The sequence below is a fragment of the Furipterus horrens genome, unplaced genomic scaffold (genome assembly GCF_987537825.1).
Source record: "Furipterus horrens unplaced genomic scaffold, mFurHor1.1.pri manual_scaffold_12, whole genome shotgun sequence".
NCBI classification, from domain to species: Eukaryota; Metazoa; Chordata; class Mammalia; order Chiroptera; family Furipteridae; genus Furipterus; species Furipterus horrens.
The window spans coordinates 78,837,391-78,845,992 of record NW_028327182.1 but is presented as its reverse complement, the minus strand read 5'-3'; the positions used below and the strand labels follow the sequence as shown (position 1 = coordinate 78,845,992).

Below are 8,602 nucleotides of genomic sequence, written 5' to 3'. Positions count from 1 at the left end.
TTGAATTTCTCCCAGCTTTCTGCGCTTTGTCTTGCCTCATCACATTAAATTGGGAAGGTTTTTAAAGATTCTCCCGCCGAAGTCTTGACCTGTGTGGTAAATCTTTTTTTTTTTTTTGGTATTCTCCACCCAAATGCACAACTTTAATAATAATTTTCTCTTGTCCAAACCTCTGAGGTGGGAGAGAACCATATGTGCAGGTGTCTAGTGGGCAGTGAAGCATCAAAGTCTAGAACCAAACAGCTTCTGCAGGACTTGTCCGTCATACAGATCTTCAGCCAGGTCTTTCACGATCATTCTTTCTCCAACCAACACATCATTAATCCAGTCAATTAATACCTTCATCAGTTCTTGAAGTTTGGGGTCGCTGCGTGAGTTTGGGTCCACCATTGTTCGCACTTCATTCTCCTCCAGCATCGTGTCCTCAGGGTCCAGCTCAAAGGGGATGGGGCTGAGGGGCAGGTTGATGGCGTTCATGCCCTCCTCCTGAAGCTCTGACACCTCTTTGGCTTTCTTCCTCCGGGCCAGAGTCCCTCCGAGTTTGCCCAAGAAGGAGTCATCTTTCTTCCGGGACGGGGGCGACTTGGGAGTGGGGGACTTGGGGACCGAGGGCGACTTTTGCGGGGACGTGGCCATGGCGGTGGAGCGGACAGCCGTGGACCGGTCGGGACGCGGAGCTGGTGCTGGGCGAGCGCGGCAGGACTCCTGTGTGGTAAATCTTAATAGTCAATGATTGAGATCACTTTTGCGAAGGTGGCCTTTGCATCAAGAAAACCCTATGCTAAAGAAGACATTTTGAGTGAAAATGCAATGAAATAATTTATCTTTTTGGTTCTTTCATTACACTCACTAATCCAACAATAATGCCTCAGGGCATGGATTAACTCTGCAAACATGTTACAGTTCTCTGACATATGAAAATCCAGAGAGGAAAGGTATCCTGTGTAAAATAGTGAGGTTTGTGTGCACAGACCCAATCATCTGTCCTAACTTCACTGAGGTGAGCCAGGGCAACAGCAGACAAAGGGAGAGCCAAAGTCTCACTGTCAACTCGGGATTCCATTTCTTTCCCCCTCCTCTGAGCTGGCTGAGCAAAGGTGTGGGTTTCTGTTTTTTTTTTTTTTTTTTTTTTTTTTAAGTGTTTATTTGGAATGTTCTCCAGGTCAAAACAAACAAAAAAACAAAAAAGGCTTTTCAGGCAAAAGTTAGTCATCATCGCTCCCTTGTGGCAAAATTTCCAAAGAGCAACCTTTGCTTTGCTGAGTAACTGCAATGACACTTGCTAGTTGGAAACCTGGCCCTTGACATTACTGATCAGGAAAAGTATAAGTGATGCCCAGGACAGCTAGCTCAGTTGGTTAAAGCATTGTTCTGATATGTCAAGCTTGCGGGTTTGATCCCTGGTTCAGGCACCTATAAGAAACAACCAATGAGTGCATAAATAAGTGGAACAACAAAATGAACAAATAAAAAACAAAACTAAAAAAAAAAAAAAGTGTAAATGAGGAGAAGGGGGTTACGAGCTCAGTGACGGCCATTCCATGGAGTTTGATTTTTCTCAACTAACAGATAAAATCTTGCCAGCAAAATCCTACACTGTCTCCTTTCATTGTCTCTCCTGGCTAGAGAGGATTTGATTCTCTTCTATAGTATCTTTTTTCTTCCCACCATCAGTTTAATGACTGTTAGAAGTGAGATAAAAAGATATTTTAAAATACTGAGGAGGCTCAAATATTTTACCATATCAGCTTACCATTAGTCCTTGATAACTACTCCCCATCATAGGCTGAACTTTTTTTCTTCAAAACACTATGCATTTGGATGAGTTGAGAATGGCTCTGCATTCACAAACTGAGGAATACATTCCTGCCCCCTGGTCTGGGTTTCCTTGTTTTTAAAAGAAATAAGGAGGACTTAGGAATAAATAGATTTAATGTTCAATAATTCTGATACTTAAAGGCTTATCTACGTAGTTTTTGCATATTATATTCCAAAAGGTCCTTACTTCAAGGAAAGTCCCCAAAAAGAAAATAAATGTATTAATGCAACAGCTACATTCAAACTCTGTATCAAGGGCATTGATTACAGAGGCAGTTTTCAGAGAAATGCAATTAAAATAACAGTGCTGATGAAGAATGTCAGAAATACTAATAGAAAGGGCAGCATTATCCTTGGTGGGAGAAATAATAGAGCTGGGTGAAAAAGGAAGGTGTTGTCTTAGAAGATGTTAACCCATTGCAGAGCACTTTATTTGCCCCACACTTGCACTTTATATCGTTCGTTTGGATTTTCTTTAAAATACATAGATTAAAACATGTTTTGTTTTTATAAAGTTATTTGGTATCTGTAGAGAAAAAGTTTTTCTCCTGAAAAAATTTAAAAACTGTTGAGCTATTCACAAACCAAAGATAGAGCTAAAGCCCAGTCTTTTTGTCCCCAAAGTTTGCAAGGAGACAGGAGCATTTAAAAAGCAGTTTTTGGGTGAACATACTGATCCAGGGGGAGTTGATACAGGAAAGATATTGTTTCACCTCCTATGCCATTGGTGACAAATCAGTTTTCAATATAATCTTCAAGTTGGATATGACACCCAGAGACTCAAACATACATGCATGCACACACATGCATAGTTCATTGAAATAGGGATTTTGGAAACACACACACACAGCACTCAGAGGAATAATACAACCAGCTGCTGGGATAGTGCTTGGTGATTCGACAGTAGGCCAGAAATTCCAAACTGGAGCAGAAGAGAGGATTGGCAAAGGGACAGCGTGATGACCTCTGGCCAGAATCGGCAGCTAGAGCAACCATCACACCACTCAGGCTCATGGGCCTTAAGCGTTCCAGTGAAATCACCGGCCTGATGTTCAGCTGGCCTGGTTGCTGAAGAGACTGATTGCATTATTCATTTCTCGTGAAAAGATTTTTAGATTCATAGAGATTATATTAGATTAAAAAACTCTAGAGTTATCACAGTTTAAGTTATCATTCTATTCTTTCAAAAGGGACAGCAGCAGAGGATAAACAGAACCTGAATGCAAGACGGTTTTGGTAAGACTGAGTTTGGAAGCCCAGTTTTTTTATAGAATTGGGTGTTCCTCTCTTCCTTGCTTGGTTTCTGTTTTTTATTTCTCCTTTCTACTTCTTTTCCAGAGGGGTCCTCCATCTTCTTTAAAAAAACAAAACAAAAACCAAATCAAACAAAACTCTGCTGCTTGTTAATCACCTATGAAATACTTCCATCTACTGGACAAATGAAGAAGTTTCATGTCTTAACTTTTTTTTGTTGTACCAGGATTTATGAAGACCACCACCCTCCAAACATTTAGTGCAATCATCAGGAATTACAAATCAGAAAATTAAAGAGGCTTATAAAATTTTTTACTTCGCACTTAGCAATTCATCTAAGTAAAATCTTCATGTATGTGATATGCATATGGACACACACATGCAGTTTGCAAATACCCAAAATAAACCATAACTCCGCAGTACTGCAAAAAGCAAATCAGTGAGAAAAAGGAACGGAAGACTGAACAGAGAGAGGGGAAGAAATAGTCTCTCTGGCAAACAGTCAGCATATTTGGTCACAAAGAGACTCTGGATTCAGAGATGGAATCAGAGACTGTGGCCGAGTGAAGCATATTCGCTCTGAAGAAAATTAATTCCATGAGACCTGAGATGAAATTCAGGTTAATTTATCAAGACGATACCCCCTTCAAAAGAAAAGCCACTCAGAGTCAAGCTTTCCTCCCTTTTGTTCAATTTTTCAAAAGAATCTATCTGGGAAGTATCAGGCACTGGAATATTAAAAAATGATAATCTGTTGGAGACATAATCTCGGATGACGATCAAAGATTCACAGTGTGTCAAAGCTGGGAGGGATCCCAAATACCAGTCCAGCCTTCTCATTTTACTGATGAAGAAATTAAGATTGGGGAGCATAAGAATCTCACCCAAAGGCTTGTATTTCAGAAGTAAACCAACAAATTTGAAAAACAGATAAAGACAAAACTCAAGGCTTCTGTATGGATTTAAAATATAATTAGATTATTTTTAATATCAGCCTCTCCAGAGCTGATAGTTTCTAAAAATAAAACCACCAAAATAGTATAAACATTCTATTGGATTAAAAGACCTACCACAGTGGAACGTCTTGCTGTGGTTTATCCATTTTGAAAAAACAGGAAACAACAGAGTGAAGAAAAAAGTACCGTGCCTTTTTAAAAAGGTGAATTTCAGTAGATTATGGATCTAAATAGGATATGGATTAAATTATATTATTTCAAAAGTAAGCTTTCTCTAAAAGTGACTAATATACAATCTGTCCTATTCCATGAAACTTGAGGAGTTAAACCAAAAATGAAACATTAAGAAGATGAAAGGTAAAGACTCGGAGACTAAAACAGCTTCATGGAAACACCTTGTGGAATGGAGGCAATAATCTGTCAGTAACATTCCCAAAGTGATAGATACATTAAATCAGTAACAAGACGTGTACCCGAGAAACAGCTTACTGCGATGCACTTACACAGTGATGGGAGTGTTCTGTGGAGAAAAACCATCTTCGTTCTTGACTTTAGAGCTGTTTCTGTCACTGATTAGCTGCACAAACCAGTCCCAGTATGTCCTCAGCACAGTGTTTGACTAATATTCTTTGGGGGTAAGAAATAAATGTCTGCTTATAGAAATAGAAGGAGGTGGGGATACATCGATAACTGGGACAGATGGATATAGACTCTTAAAGGATAACATTACAATATGATTTACTACTTCAGAAGCATTAAGTACACACACATTCATGAGTGCTGCTATATACACTTAAAAAATGAAGTTCTTCCTCTTCAAGTATGGCATATTTCTTGGGAAAAAAATGGAAGTTTTAAAATGAAACATATGTTCAATCTCATTATAAAGTATAACTTTTCCCAGGATATTTGAGTGCCCAGAAGTAATTTATGGAGATGTGTACAAAGTGAAACTATTTTTCTAATCAAATCATTGACATGTTAAAAAATTCATCTGAAATAAGGAAGTGTTCAGTAGCATAGTCTTGTTCATTTCTTAGATCTAGTTTTTTAAAAGGTAGCAGTGAGAGTCCCCAACAACCACCCAGAAGGACAAGCCAGAGGTGCAGAGTCAATGTCCCACCTGCAGGTGCACAGCCCTCCCATCCCAGCCTCTGCTCACACCTGCCGCCTGTCCCACCCACCAGTGCAATCACTGGACTAGCCCCCTCTCGCCCTGGCCCAGTGTCTTCTCTGACTAGAAGTCAGGGTGGTCCTTTTACAACTGGCATTCGATCCCTTCTTTCAAGTCCTAAAAGTGTTATCATAAAGCATTTGTTTGTTCGTTTGTTTTCATCTTAAACTGGAACACAAAGCCTTGGATGATCTGGTCCCTTCATGCACATCTAGCCTTCTCTTGGATCATGGCTTTCCATCGACCACCCCTTTGGAGGGCCATCTCTTTTCCGCCCTTGCCCACAGTAGTCCCTCAGTCTAACAACACATGACCCTGGTTTCCTGACCCCACCAGGGGTCCTGGCCTAGGTAGCATCTCATGCTTCAAACCTCAGCTTCAAACATGACACAGCCACTAGACTCCTCACCTAAGTCAGGTTCCTCCTTCCACTACATGATTTCCCCCCAAAACATCTCCCAGTTTCTAATTGTAAACATCCTCCTCGGTTAACTGTATCGCCTCTTGGGGGACCAACAACGTTTGCTCTGTTGACCACTGTGCTTCCGGTGCCTGGTGCACGCGCGTGCGCGCGCACACACACACACACACACACACATCCTGTGTTCATGCATACGCACACCATGTCTTCATATGTACATACACACACCTTTGACAAAGAGTCTGCTTGCAGTAGGTAGCCAACAAAGTAGATATTATTTTTTGTTTCTTTAAACTCTCGAGTACAGGAAGAGTGCTTTCTTACTTATTGTGAAGGGTAACATGGCTTCAAAGTTGTCTACCTCCTATGTTGTGAACACTGAATTGCTACCAAGTTACAAATGGCAGATTTTTCCTAGTCACACATGCCCCCTGTGACAAAATAACTTAATAACTATGAAAAAGTTATCAAATTCAAACCTGTCAGCAGAGATAGCACTTTAAATGGCATTTGATCCAAATCAGATAACAGATACCCAGTCTACTACACACACACACACACACACACACCCCACGACCACCACTATACATCACACACAACAAACACACCACAAACTGTGCATATATACCTGGCAGACAGGACTTCCTTCATGAGAGCAATCAGAGATGGGAGAAAAGGAGTACAGAAGTGGGGATAACGTGGGCTAAGGTCCATGTAGATTCAGTATTTCATGCACCTAACATATTTGTTCTTTAATTTTTAAAATTATAAATATATATATTTCTCAATTACAGTTGACATATAATATCATATTAATTTCAGGTGTACAACACAATGATTAGACATTTGTATGCCTTACAAGGTGATCACCCTGATAAGTCTAATATCCATCTGACATCATATATAGTTATTATAATGTTACCTAACAAATATTTTTAAGGATTTATAATTGATTCATTTAATCATCAACTCTTAAGTTCCTGTGATTTCCCAGGCATGTGCCAGGTTTATTACTAGACATGGGGTACTCACTTGGTTATGAATGCAAAAGGTATGATCCCTAAGCTTATGGAGCTTATGTGCTTGTGAGGGAAGAAGGAAAACAAACCAGGAGACAAGTAAATAACATAATTACAATTTTAAGTGCTATGGTGTGCTGTGAAGGAAAGGTTCAATGTGCCACACCAGAGAACACTGGGGCAGGTGACAGGGCTTTCCTTTCTGTAGGATGGTCAGGAAGGCAAGATGAGACCTTTAAATGGAGACCTCAAAATATAGCTGCTTCGAGAGATGTTTTCCAGGAAACAGGAGAGATGAGTTCAGAAGGCCTGGAGAGGAAAAGGCATAGCTTGTTCTTGTCGCTAAGAGGAGGTAGCATGGCTGTAGCTCAGTGTAGATGAAGAAGCATGAGGTGCAGGTGACCAACAATCCCAGTTTGCTCAGGACTAAGGGGTTTCCCAGGGTGTTGTACTTCCAGTACTGAACTTGGGACAGTCCCAGGAAAGCTAGATGGCTGGAATGTCCCAGGTTCAAGATGAATTTGGAGAGACTGTCTTTGAAACCACTTGCACGTTTTTTGACTCATCCACAGAAGTTAATTACATAACAATAACAGAATATTAGAGGGGGCAAACTACCTATCTGTTTAAATTGAATTAAATCTTTTTTGTTCTTATAGGTTAATTGCTGGGAAAAGGGAAAAGATGCCTACACAGCATCTTGGAAACACATGGTAATATTATGACAATATTAAAGAGTAAGTTAGGAAAATTGGCACATTTCTTTGATGATGATAGCTCAGTCATTACTTAAGTCGTCGGCGTCGTCGGCGTCGGCAGCCGTCCGTCTCGAGAGACGATGGTGTAGCTTCTTAAGAGTCTATCTGCACCGCCGAGAATGGTTGTGCAGTCCGACTCGGGGGTGACACGGTATCTGTCTCCTCCCGTGTTGAATCGACATCTTGAGATGACGCTGGAGTGTCCTCTCCAGTGAAGCTGAAGCTACAGAGCCTCGAGAGACGATGGTGTAGCTTCTTAAGAGTCTATCTGCACCGCTGAGAATGGCTGTGCAGTCCGACTCGGGAGTGACACGGTATCTGTCTCCTCCCGTGTTGAATCGACATCTTGCGATGACGCTGCAGTGTCCTCTCCAGTGAAGCTGAAGCTACAGAGCCTGGGCAGGGTGATATGGAGGGTCTGCTGTTGCCCATGCAGCAGACCCCCCCTCTCTTCGCAGCTGAAGGGTCCAAGGGAAAGACGGAGTCAATACAGCTTGGCTTCAGGTGCGCCGCAGGAGTTGCTGGTGTTGACTACAACGTCAAACCGCCTTAGGGACTCCGGCTCCGGATTTTCTGTCAGGGTTTACTCCCTTAGCCTTTCCCCTGAAGAGGTATGCCGCAAGGCAGCGGAGGTTTTTTGGAGTCAGAGTTTTCCTTCTCTGATGTGCCCTGACTGGAAGATCGAACCAGCGACACTTAGCTCGCAGGCCGACGCTCAATCCACTGAGCCAAACCAGCCAGGGTAATTACTTAAGTACAATCAGACTAAGTAAATAACATGAATGAACTTTGACTTGGAAACTGTGATCTTATTTTCCAAATAGCTAAAAGTATGTGTGTATCTGTGTGTAATATAAACAAACAATTCCTCCCTCCCTCCCTTCATTTTTTCTTTCCTTCCTTCGTTCTTCCCTTCCTCCTCCTTTACAATCAATGTCATTCAAAAAGGAACTGAAATAACTCTAACTGTATTGAGTTTATGTTTTTCAATATAAAACCTTGTTGAATCTCCACAATAATTCTATCAAGTAGCTGTTATTTTCAACACAAAGTAAGACTATGAAAAGTCAAGTGACTTGTTAGACATCATATAGTAACTTACTACAAAACTGGGTCTGGAACCCAAGGCTCCTAACCCCTAGATCAGAGTTCTTTGTGACACTGCCCTGTGCCGGTCAGTTAGCTTCATGACACAGTTTTGC

At 41.2% G+C, this 8,602-nt stretch overlaps 1 pseudogene; it reads right to left on the bottom strand.

The window, feature by feature from the left end:
- Window positions 1–222: 222 nt before the first annotated feature.
- On the bottom strand, window positions 223–636 carry LOC149996475 (alpha-parvin pseudogene; annotated as a pseudogene).
- Window positions 637–8,602: the final 7,966 nt, after the last annotated feature.